This window comes from Wasmannia auropunctata, unplaced genomic scaffold (genome assembly GCF_000956235.1).
Source record: "Wasmannia auropunctata unplaced genomic scaffold, wasmannia.A_1.0 LD335986.1, whole genome shotgun sequence".
Taxonomy (NCBI): Eukaryota; Metazoa; Arthropoda; class Insecta; order Hymenoptera; family Formicidae; genus Wasmannia; species Wasmannia auropunctata.
The window spans coordinates 1,218,902-1,232,253 of record NW_012026904.1 but is presented as its reverse complement, the minus strand read 5'-3'; the positions used below and the strand labels follow the sequence as shown (position 1 = coordinate 1,232,253).

At 43.8% G+C, this 13,352-nt stretch overlaps 1 pseudogene; it reads left to right on the top strand.

Moving 5' to 3' along the window:
- Window positions 1-7,499: 7,499 nt before the first annotated feature.
- LOC105454364 overlaps window positions 7,500-13,352 on the top strand; it is a 13,663-nt pseudogene continuing 7,810 nt past the window's right edge.

The window sequence follows — 13,352 nt, the reverse complement described above, 5'->3', positions numbered from 1 at the left end:
TAGAATGAGGGAATGCAGATTTTACAAAATACTTACCGGAGTAAATCGCTCGTGAATTGAGGTAGAATAATGCGGGAAAGGTGCCCCGAAAATATCTTTTTGCAACCACATTATAGGAACCCCGAATGTGCACGTAGAAATTAACGTTAATTAGTTGCGGCTTGATGACAGAGTCTTTACAGCGCGCGCCGCTATCTGAAAGATTAATGAACGTAGGACGCCCGACTTGTTGTGGAAAAATTACTTTCGGTTATATTCCTCTCGTGACTCAACATGATTGAATCAGAGACAGAAATAGCGATGATCATCGGATTGCCAATTGTATTGGCGGATGTTCATTTAGCCCCGCGACTGTCACATAACGAAGTGTGGTCCGTATTAATAATTTCACGCTTCGCTCTGGCTGCCATCGCATAACTAATCAATCATTTTAAACGTTCTGAAGCAATAAGGAAGAAATTTTCTCAATTGTAATATCCGGTTCTCTATTTCAGCAATACCGTCAATATAGTTTTACGTAATATATGGGCATAAATGTAATAATTGTGATGTTTGTTTTTAAAGAATAAGAGATAAATTGTAGATGTATGTTTGCGATTCATACTTGGGAAATGTGCAGTCTACAATAATATATTTACGATCGGAACGATGCTTCATCCGCGCGGTAGACAGTCATTGATTACTTCGGGACGGAACGTTAATGTTAATCTGAAGGAAATGAACGCGAATGACCTGCAGTTCGTTGCCGGATCGAAAGTCGTCGTCGCCGTAGCTCTCGCAGACTCCTTAAGACCCGTTCGCTCGTAAATTTCTCCTCGTTTGCCAAAGGGTTAATGCGTCTGACTGTATCCCAGGAGGAAATCTTGAAATGCAATATTCTACAATATTCACTGACGAGGGAACGAAGGTCGGAGGAGCGGCGGGAGCGGCGGAAAAGACGACGGATGGCGAAAAGGAGGGGGACAGGGGAGGGGGAGTGGGAAAGGGAGAGACTTGGACTTTTACCACGGCTCAATATTGGTACTCCGACAGCGTCTTCCTTCGCTCACTTCCTCTCAATCTTCTTCCCCGTGTTCGTTCTCCGTCTCGCGTCCTCGCACTATTTCTCCTACTCTCTCGGAGGAAGTTACTTGACAACTGTTATTTGCATTTCTATCCTATTGAAGAAAATATCTAATAAAGTTTCGCGAGCGGCGCCATCTTGAGGGAGAGACCAGCTTCTCCTCGCCTGCTCCCCCCTGTTCCTGGCCAACCCATCAGAATCTGTACTCCAAGTCATATTCCGTGAAGCAATGTCTCGAAAGCACTCCCGTAAGTTCGAATAGTTCGATGGACGTGGCTGCGAACAATGTCGAATAAGGTTTGGCTTGCACGTATTTCTACGTGAAAGCGAACGTCTCGTTGATAGAACTTTATTTCAGATACTGATCCATTATCATCTTTGTTTTAGCCGTAATATTGCTCATTTTGTGCTTATCTTGTATAAAAATGAAATACGAATACCATTGTCCATCTTATAGAATAAACGAAGCAATTGGATTAAATCACAAAGTAATTGCACATAAATATAAATATATTTCGCTGATATATGTAAGTACATATATCAGCGAAAATGATAAGCAATTAGTGGCTAGAGATTGTCAACAGTTCAAAGACGGTGATTTGATTTAAACTGGAGTCTTTCCACGAACGATATCATATTGAGGAACTTCGGGTCGTCACATGGATGATCGCGAGCATTTTGCGCCTCGCGATAAGTCGTAAATCCGCGGTACGAGAGCTCGTAAAAGGAATCTGAAGTACGATCCTTACCCCCCTCCCCCCGAATCCTCGCGTAATCACGAATCCTTTAACCACGGTTGAGCTCATCGATCCGTTTCGTCAATTCAATGGCAAGTATTTACGTTGCATATTGTGAAGGTAAATCTCGACTTGTTTTTGAAGATAATGTAAAGTCGAAAAATATAGGTATCTTATTATATAAGTTTTATTGTTTATCAAACATGAATATACTTTAATTTAGAATTTATATATCATTTATGTCAGCAATCAGAAAAATAATGCGAATAAAGATAAACATTTTCGAGTTATTCATTATTCTTTAATATGAATGTACGAATATATTTCTATATATGTACATAATTTTTTTTTAAATTTTATAAAGTCTCTGTTATAACTTAGCATTTTATTTTTAAATAAATTTTGCAACTGAAATTGATTTAAGAATAATTATCCGTTATTTTTAGAACAATTCTTGAGAGAAATCATAAAACGGCAAAGAAAACATTATTTTCAATAATCAAACTCATCACATGATAATGACTGTTAATCTTCAAAAAAATACAGAATACCTATACAGACAATATTTATATCCGTACAAAACGAAAAGTTATTATCTTCTTGATATTTTTTTAATGTTTTTGTCTCTTATTATCGATGTATTTTAATGTCTAAGATACATCCTTAATAGGAGATATACTGAGTCAAAACATTAAATTAAAAACTAACTGTGCTTTTATTTTGAAATGCGGACAATATCGACTTTTGGTTAACATTTTTCCATTATATAGCTGATGTGATACGTTTAGTAATACATGCTCTACGAGATGCGGAAGTAACATGGCATTACTGTAATTAGTTGCGACAATATTGTAATAAATTAAGTAAGATTAAAAAGTGTAATTATAATAAAATTTGTCCTGGTCAGCGGCCAACAAGGAGAAAAGCATACTTACTCATAGTTTATGAAATAATTAACAATGTAGCCATGGCAAATAATTATTTCCGCTCATCCAATAGCCTAGTATGGAAATATTTCACATCAAAAGATTGGTCCATTGCAAAATGCAATATTTGTAAGAATCGTTATAATAGTCAATTGTCAGGATTTGGCATGTATTTAAACGGAATTTCTTACGATAATGATCGAATAGCTAGACATATAGCAATATGAGTCGACTGTTAGGCACATTCAACTTATATATCAATATTTACGTTTTAGCGAAGACTCGTCACCGAATTTCGATCTACAACCGAATATTTCTTCATGCTGTAGTTGATGTGACACGTTTAGTGTACTTCACACTCTAGTAAAGCTAAAATTGTAAGGCAATTGTAATAAAATTGATTGTGGTTAACAGTTAGCAAGAAGAAAAAAGCAATCTTATTCAGTTTTTGTTCAATAATTAACGATGAATCAGATAGCGCATGACTCTAGCGACTGCCATGTCGTACAGTGGCGATGTTTCACACCGGAGCGATGGATCGTTGCAAAATGCAATTTGTGTGATAAGCGCTATCAGTTTCACGAAGAGTATTGTTTCGAGGCGCGCCTGACAGATAGCCATTCAAAAATGTTGAACGACAGACGAGACGGAATTGTAAACGCCGAATTAATACCATATTTCTCATTCACTATATATACTAAGATAAAATGCACTCTATACGAGAAGTTTTATAACATTATGTTGTTATACGAAATATACTTGTCTTGAAAGAACACTTACTCAATTCTCATAATATAAGTAAAAATTTAAGGACTTATATATGAATACACAAAGAAAAAACATAGATATACTCAAAAATCCTTAAATATATTGTAATTATAAAAAAGATCTATTAAACACAGCTACAATTAATAATGTAACGAGACGGCTAGCAGTCGTCATCGGCGAGAGAAGTTTGTCGGCAGCACAATGCAACGGCAACGTCTGATTCAGGCGATGTTATGAAATCAGTAAACAGCCGTCTTACGTGCACTTACGTCGAAACTCGTCAGTCACACGCGCATATGCGTGCGTGTGTATCGGTAGGTGCGTTAGATGTAGATTTCGCAGCCACAGGCGAGGCGAGGTGGGGTGGTAAGACACGTTTCTCCACGCGGTGGCATCGCGCAGAAGGAGGAGATCGCTCATTCAATACGGGCGTATTGTTCGGGTCTTATCGTAATATCTCATAATTAATATCTCCGCATTGTGGTATGGATGGATAGGCAGGATTCGCTGCCAGACCCAACTGATAGCGAAAGCATTTGTACCCGGCAGCTCTTCATCTCTCGGTCTCTCTTCTCTCTCTCTCTCTCTCTCTCTCTCTCTCTCTCTCTCACTCTCTTCCTCCCTCCCTCCCCCAGTCACCCTTACGCGTTCATCCACCCTCTGTCCTCGTCTTTGACGCGACGACCAAAGCTCGGCGTTCACTTCCACGAGATCCCATGAAAATCTTGTTCTTAGACCGCCAGACGATCCCGAATATCGATAAGCCGTGGTGGATCTTGAGCGGGATAACGGTGGAAGTCTTATAACGAGTCAACGAGCGGGTCGTGCCTGCACGGACGATTGTAATGGTCGCTTTTGACGTATCGTCGGAATAAATTAACGAGTACTAATTGTGATGATATCCCATTGGTCGCGCCTAATTTCTCGACCGTCGGAATACACACAAACGAAGCGTTTCATATTTAAAAGGAACACGGAGAATGCGATATTTCAAATATAGAAACTGGGCAGTCTAATAGCAGATTTGAGTTCTGAGCGAAGCATTTCGAGCTAATTATTTCGTATAGTGAGTAATTGAGTACTTACAACGTCGTGTTATACACGTCAAAGCCGCGTTTGCCACTGAGCTAATCAAAATACGTATACGACGGATAGATGTTCCGCGATTTGTCTGGTCCATTGAGACGCTGACCTTCCTTCCCTTGATCCTCAAGGAGTATTTCGCTTGGACGTAGGGGGACACCGGCCAAGAAACGGCACTAAGGGGCTTTTGAGATCGCCGGACGACGACTCCCGGTGCTCGCGGTCGAAGGAAGAGGCTCGCTTGTTCAAATGTCGGAATAGACGATAAACAGACGGATAGAAGGCCGTCACAGACGACCGTATCCGCCTGTGAGCTCAATGCTTGGTAGAATTCCTAAGACGTCGCGCGAGTCCTTCAGCGGATATATCCGTATGTGCTCGGTGTAATTGAATGCATACACTGCCGGAAATGCATTCACACGTTGACGCTCGTTGATATAGTAGGCGCGATTTTCCGTATTTCGCGCACCTTTCCATTTGAAATTCAATTTTATCGTAGTACGAAATCGGTCACGATAGACACGATAGATCGATGGCAACCAATAGGTCGATAATTAGAACCGACAAATTCAATTTTTGATATTGTTAATCTGATGTGAACATTGTTTTCATATTTGTTCTCTAATATATATACTTAATATATAATTACAAACTGTATATTGAGCAGAACAAGTATGAGTGAATTTTAATACGATCGTATTCTCGTTAACACGATTATAAGCAAAGATCTAGCGGTAAATGTCGAATTCATTGCGCGAAATGCAAATCGACCAGTGTGAAGTACTGCACGCGTTGCAATAAATAGAAATAAGAACTGAAATAAAAAGTTGCAATTCAGCCGAAACGTTACTTAAAAAGTTATTTAATTCCAGTGCACATCTTGCCGCGCGTCCACGCCTCTGACTCGAATATTTAATTTCTTGCTGAAGAATTAATGCGATGAGAAGTTGAGTAACTCTCGATATTCCCATTTCCTCGGTAGCTACGAGGAGAATAATGCAGGACGGATAAGTCGAAGGACCAAACCAAAACAAGCTGCGCAACAGTTAAGGCAGATCCTGTTTGAATATTGTTACCTTAACGAGGCGCAAGTATTTGCTTTGGAGATGTAATCCAGTGTACGGCTTGGAATATGAACGGCTTGGCGAATTACAGCGGTGTTTCGATTCTAAATCGACGAAAAGCCTTCGTTAATTGGCTTGGAATTTGCATTCGTTGTTTGAACGTCAACGAGCTGTAAAATTGTAGGTACGTTAAAGTTACAAATGGTTAGTTCCGAAGCTATTTTCCCGTATCTCTGATATGTAGTGGTCAAACTGACAGATTTTTAATAATTTGCAGTGACATTAATTTCACATTAAATAATCTGAATCTCAACAACAATAATGTTTCTCTTAATTTTATTAAAAGTAATCACGATTAATCAAAGTATTACGAATAAAAAATGTTACGAAATTAAAAAAAAAATTAAACGTTCAAGTCTATAAATACTTACTCGAATCTAAATTGTTTCATAAATTTCAACTTGCACGACGAAAAGGAAGAAAGACTTTGGCGTCGTGTTTCACACGTCGGATTGATAAAATATCGAGCCTACCGGAAATGGCCACCACTAACAACAAGCGCGATGCGGGAGTCCGTGGCCGCGCGATTCGACTATCTTTTACAGGGCGAAAGGGGGGAGGGAGAGAGAGGGGGGAGGTAGTTTTCGGGGTACGGGCCGAGGCGAGGAATACGAGAGAAAGGACGGCGGAGTTGGGGGTGGCTGGGAAGATAAGGCGAATCAAACCGTAAATAACCGCGGAACGGCGGAAAGGAAAGGGAGCGAGGTGGCGCGGGGTGGCGTCGGTGGGGTAGCGAAGGAAGGGGGCGAGAGTGAGGGGTACGACGCCTCGCCAGCTGCAAAACTCGCCGAGTTTTATAGTTGAATCGCATGACTCCGAATCTCCATACATTCCGCGCCTTCTCCCTTTTGCCGCTCACCCTCCCTCCCTCTTTGCCGCCGTCCCTCTCCCGTCTTTCTGTCTTTCTCCATCGTCCGCCCCTGCACTTTTCGCCTTTTTGCTCGAACCACCCCTGCTCCCCCTTTTTTCGCTCCCCCTCTCCGGGTCATATCTATTTTTATATCGCCGTTCCTTTCTCCGAGCCGAGGCGGCTACCACTCCACCTGCGGATATCTCCACACTGGTAACACCGTATGCGTATTATGCATGTGTACGAGCGCGCTGGATGGAACAGAAAGGGGCGATTAATTCCGTATTCCTAGATACTTTCTAACGTCCGCACGCCAGGCTCATACCTCATGCCACCGTCGTGGCCTTCACGGTGTTTACGAGCGCCCGTTTTTCGAGAGGAAGTGAAAAAGAATTGGACGTACGTCCAATATATCTGTGCCGTAGCCTGGAATTATGGTGGCGCTGAATCCAGGTGGAATTTCTGAGAAAAACGCGATGGTTATGCGGCAATCGAACGATGCGAACAATAAAGCGGGGATTCGCCACCGATTTAAATAAACGAGCAGAAATTATTAATCGATTTTGTTCGAAAAAAAATTTCAGATTTTAAGCTAGTGATTGACAATTTTTTATGGAATTTCTTAAAAAAGATATACACTTTGATAGTATACTTTAATAATCTTTTGCGACGGTTTTCGTTGTCTTTTGGTTGCAAAATTATTAGCATTAATTAGTATACGTAATGACGATCTTTCACGACGGAGCGGTATATTTTTACGTGCGAAACTCTTCGGCGACTCGGCCGTACTCTCAATTTTACGGAGCGCGGTATCGCGGAAGAAGTTCTCGCCAAGTAACGCTATGCGTGTGGTATAATACCTGTAGATATAGATGTGTATGTGTGTATATGTGTACGTATTATGCGACTGGGGTGCAGCCCAGGGTGGGAGAGTGGGCGAAGGTGGTCATGGGCGGAAAGTGCACGAAGGAGGGTGGAATGCAGGCCGAAGTAGGTACTAATGCCGAAAGTTTTAACGAGTTTGAGTGATCGCGGTCGATGTAACCGCAACAATAATAGCAATAGTAATAATCATACCGCTGCTCCGAGGCGGTACCAACTTATCGCGTTGCTCGGTATAAAAGCCTCGCTCGTGTGCGCTTTTGTGTATCTCCCCGAACGTTTCGGGAGTAATGAAAGGAACCGCTTATCAAATTCGTGCTTCGCCGTCAATAATAGATATGACAATAGAAATTAATATCCGTGATCCTGGTATTATTTTTATTGCTATCGTCAATATTTTTTAATATCTGAGACGATAGTAGAGAATATGATAGCATGTGAACGTTTATTTAATATTTTGTATATTTTTTAATAATTTATTTAATTTATTTAATTGAAAGCTATGTTATTGTGGTTGAATGAAAAATGTCGAATTTTTTTCTAACAAAAGAATATGGAGAATTAGGTAAGTACGCATCGAGCAATTAATCTCGCGGTGCGACAGTGCGCCGTTCAGCTTCGTCCGCAACCTCCATCTTCGACGAAAGATTCAAGGGACGACTTCTCTTCGCGTCAGCCAATGACCGATCGCGCAAGTCGCGCCAAATGGAATCCTCTTCGTCTTCGTCGGCACTTTCTTCGGGCCCGGGCGGGCGGCGGGATCTGTAACACACGTACGCACCACATACACAGGTATAGACAGGTATCCAGAAAGAACGACCGACTGGCGGGCGCGGCGGCGGGGGACCGGGCGGAAGGTGCCCGCCTCGGCGAGGGCCGACTAAAGGGTGTATGATTGATCGCGCCATGGCATGCCAGATAATGCAATTTTATTTCATTTGATTCCGCGGGGGTAATTGCTATTTTGGCGGGTCTGCCGCGCCGAACGGCCGACGGAGTGATGTATTGGCGTGGCTCTTTCTTCCTCTGCCCACCCTCCCGATCCCCACCTCGACTTGTTCCCCCCCCCTCCATCTCTTCCTCCATCTCGCGATATATATTAACTCCAGTCAGGATTATTGCTTTGAGGGTGGAAAAGAGCGGATCGATCACGTGCGAAAGAAGGTGGAGAATCGTCGGCTCCACCGCTTCCGCCGTCAAAGACCGCGCGGGGCGATAAATCCCGCGTCTTCCTGCCATCTTGTTTTGGAAAGGAGCCTAATCGGCCGTACGATTGATTTAGATCGCCCGATTTACCTCGCTTCGCACCGAGCCTCGTGTAACGCTCTACGCGAAATTGGAGAATCGCGATGATTGCGTTATGGCAATCCATGTGTGTATGTAAATCCTTGTCTGAATAGAACTTGTCCCGTGTACGCCTTTCCTCACTTTAATAATAGATTTTACTGAGAATATTGTGATATTTCCAATTAATTGTGAATTTCAATAAATGTAAGATTTTCATCAAAGCTCACGACGATTTATATAGTCCGTCAATTCAAGATAATAAAAATCAGATATTAATTCGTGTATTAATTCGAGTTTAGCACAAAAGAGTCGAATAATGAACAGGAGTGCGTTAAATATACGCATTTGCAGAAGTTTGTTGCTAATCGCATGAACAAAGCGTCATCTTCAAAATCCTAAGCGCTCCACGCAGGGATGTAACCGAAGCTTTCGTCGCAATAAATTCAAAATAATATCCAAAGGCAACGCGACGCGCAACAGCATCGCGGCAACCCAGCGGCGTGTTTCTATTTGACGTCGCGGTGCCGCGGGTGCATGGCGTCGCCGCGTAGTTGGTTAGCGTTAATTGTAATGCTTTTTGGTCCATACGCGATTACACGATGAAATAATCCCTCATTTATGAGTTAAGTGGTCTGTGGAACTCAACGGCGCTTCTGATGAAATGCTCACGGCGAGTGCACCGCCGGTTCTGAGGAGGGTCGTTGAGGAAGGAGAAGGAGAGAGCGAGAGAAAGAAAGAGAGAGAGAAGGAGAGGAATACCAGGGGATCGAGAGAGAAGGGCGAAAACGCACGACGGAGAGAGGACGTGCGAGAGCGAGAGGAGAAAAGGGTGGCCGGCGGGCGGATGGAGGTCAGGGGGTAGGTAACTGCGCTACCAACCACGCGACCCTACGGCGATATGGTCCTTTGCTCGCATTATAATTACGTTCCGCCGTCCGTAAAATTGCAAATAATTAAGATTTGGTCGATGCGAGAGCGCGAAACGTAATAATGTCGTGCGGGTTGTTTCGCTGCACTTCGCGGCCGCGGAGGGAGAACGATTGCGAGTTGCCGAGGTCTTTCTTGCTCATTCAGACGTAATAAACGACATTTGCTTTAAACTGTATATGCAATATTTGCCTATCGGCAGACAATAAAAGTGAGCTGGCTTTTTGTCAAAGCGGTTTTTACCTAGCTTAGCGAGATTCGTCTTCCCTCTCGTAATTTCACAGAGAAGAGTTACGTCAGTTAAATCGCGCACCTAAATTTCGCCGATAACTCGGAGCGATCTCTCGAGCAGCACTCGCAACACACAATGGTATATCGGTAATTAGGACGTAAAGTTAATAGGCGAAATTACTCGCTCGAGTCAAAGCCGAGCACGGTGATCTCGCGTCACCGAGCAGAAATTACAAACCCTCGCCGCTTCGCATTGCCGGTCCGCTTCTTGGTTGTCGGTAACCACTCCGACGAACGCCGAGACCGCCATTACCCGGCAATTTGGGATCATCCGCGGAGAGACATCAGAAGAACCGAAAATATGCTCAGCCATCGTACACGAATAAATATAATCAGCCCTCATTCTCGAGGCCATTTCGGGGGAGGAGGCACGCACAAATCCGTGCAGCCTTGCGTGAAAAAGGGTGGAACGAGAAACAAGCTTGATGCATCGCGGAAGGTGTATTTCGAATTTACATTCCGTTGGGCAAAGCATACTTGTTAATCGTTAAATGGCGAATATAATTCTTAGATCACGCAAAAGGCATATATATAAGTATATGCGTGCGCGATGTCATGTATTATGCTTTCACGATGACAATTTGATCGATCGTTGGCGAAATTATTTTCTTTTTATACTGAAAAGTATTTAATTATGCGTTATATTCATTATATCGTTATATCATTATATATGCGGTAACATTACCGCACGAAAAAATCTGAATACTTTGTGCCGACAAATAATTATTTCGCGAACGCAACGGCCACTGTTGTGCGAGCTTGCTTCAAAGTGATAAGAACCGAATTAAAGTTACATACAAATTAGCCCGATAATGCGCACGTGAACTCGCAACGCGTTCTCGCAACATTCGCCGATGCCGAAGCGCACGTTGAGGGGGTGAGAGCCTACACCCCCTGCACTCTGCTCTGCAACTTTCTTTCCGACCTTCCTCCTTCCTTTGCACCTTCCCCGCTGCGCGCCTTTCCTTCTCTCCTTCTTCTCGAAGCGTGAGATCGTTCTGCGCAAATTGGCCGTGGTTTTTTTTAATTTACACTCGCTCCGCGCTGCAATCGCCCACGTTCTTCCTCTGTGCTGTGACAAGTCGATGGGTAGGTGGGTTAACCCATTTGTCGGCCATTTTGCATATATATATATATATATACACTGAGTTTTGTGATATTTCTTAATTAAATATAGCCTCAAGTTAAAAATGAAATTAAACAGAAGGCAGTGTTTTTTTGCCGGCTTGGCCGGCTCCGTATCTCGCTTCCACCCCCAGCAAAGCCCTTCCTACCCTGTTCCTCGGCTCGACAATGGCGAATAAGGTTACCCAGTCGCTTCGCAGCTTCGACCAACCCTCTCTCTCTCTCTCTCTCTCTCTCTCTCTCTTTCTGCGGACTACCCGCTATACATATTTCACGTCGAAATAATTAAACGCCGCTGGACCGCGAGTCGACTCGCCCTAAGGTCGAGTGGAGCCGAGTCGCGATTATTAATTAGGTCGTAGCTACCTCGCTGACCTCGACTCTCGATTTTCTGATAAGGTTGACTGACCATTGGCCTTGGATGAATAATACGTTAAGCTTTCTGTAAAGTTACGAATTACGCGCGCATATCAAAATTTACACAATTGCTATTATTTTCTCCTTCCAATATACCTTATACATATATATTTGTGCAAATTATTTATAAAAATCCGCCATTTAGAGTGGTATTACAAAAAAGTTTTTATTTGTTAATTACAGATCTGTCGGAAAATACCAAACATATTAAATAATTATTTCTCTTTTATCATAATTAGTTAGCAACTGTTTTTTCCAAATATCGAACTACGAACTTACGAAATTATTTGTAACATTGTGTACTGCGGATCTGTCGGTCACAGAGAGTTTATCTTACAATAAAACACGGCTCTAACACGTGCCGTGTGTGCGATCGCGGGCGAAATCCTACATTCTCGACCGTCTTGGTAATTTGTGCGCCAATTTAGGGGGGAGCCCTGACGCTCGCGTAACGCTAATTCTCGGAGATACTGTCAACCCGACGGCGATTATCAATTGCCTTGTCAATTACATCCCGTCCAGGGGACGACGTGCACATGCTGGTAGACCGTGCCGCCGCCGAACCGCCACCCTCTTCTTCCTCCACCGACTCTCGGGCCGAATCTCGAGCCCGGCCTGATCGCAACGAGTTATTTAATTACCACGATCTATCACCAGGTGTCAGCTTCCAGTCTATAATGCATGATCGATCGTAGCTCGAGCTCTCCTCCTTCAACCCTTTGCTCCCTTCGCTTTGGAAAACGAGCGCGTACGCGTGTACGAGGGTTCGTGCGCGCGAGTGTAATGGACGATGTATGTACACGAGACCCGTTGCAAAGATCGTTCTTTTCGTTCTTATATTTTCATCTGCAGTACCGTAATTTAAATGATTTACAAGTATAAAAATTTTTGATAATTCAACCGAGATCTGTGTAACAAGAATCCGTCCAAGTTGATGAATTTCCGCGGCGAAATATATATACCCAGAATTTTGACGGCGAAGGGGAGAAGTGAAAGGGGAGAATCCGTATAATCCGTAAAAGTTGTAAAAATATTTTTCAAAGCACGAGATGGAAGCTCGCGTCCTCGTATACGTCGCATTCGTCTCCAGGCTGTGTCTCACCTATTTGTCAAACCAAAAAGTCCGACTTATTCCACGCACGTATCGTCCGCGCGTACATCCCTACGAAAATGCGTCGAACGCGCGCGCGCGCGCGCGCGTGGCGGGGTTCTGCTTAATTCTTAATTATCTCGTGTAAATCTTAATTCCTTCGTCCCGGCAAGTCGTTACTTGCGCGAAGCGTCGTTAACTACGCCCACCGTAAACACCGCGCGCCCAGTATTTCGAACGTGAAACTTTTAAACGACGGAAAGGGATCGATTAAGGCATAACTTCCATTAAGGTAACTCTCGATTGGGAGAGCACGGCGAAAGAGGGCGGCAGGGTAGGGGGAGGGGGGGAGGGGGCGGAGGTGGGCAGGGATCGACGAGACGACCGAAGTACGACAGAGCGCTAACCCGGGGCCCGTCTTTTTCATCGTCATTTTTATCGGCGCGGATAAGACGAGGCCGGGGCTAATTCGCATTCCCCTTGATGTCTGGCGGAGTTAACGGTTTTAAGGGATGAAACGCGTATAGATCGGAGGTTGGCGGCTGTGCGAGAACGTAGGGATCGCGCCAACGAGGAGAACGAGAGGAGATGGTCGAGGCGAGGAGGCGAAGCAAGAAATTGATATAGCATACGAAAATGAATTGCCCCTTTGCCGAAGAATGTTCCACGGCAATCTGCCCTGCGCCTCGCTTTTTATGCTTTTTATGCTCATTTTCAATTTTGTTCCCCGCCTCCCCCCGTCCTCCGTCCCTCTCGCTGGGGCTCGACGACGCCGACCCCCC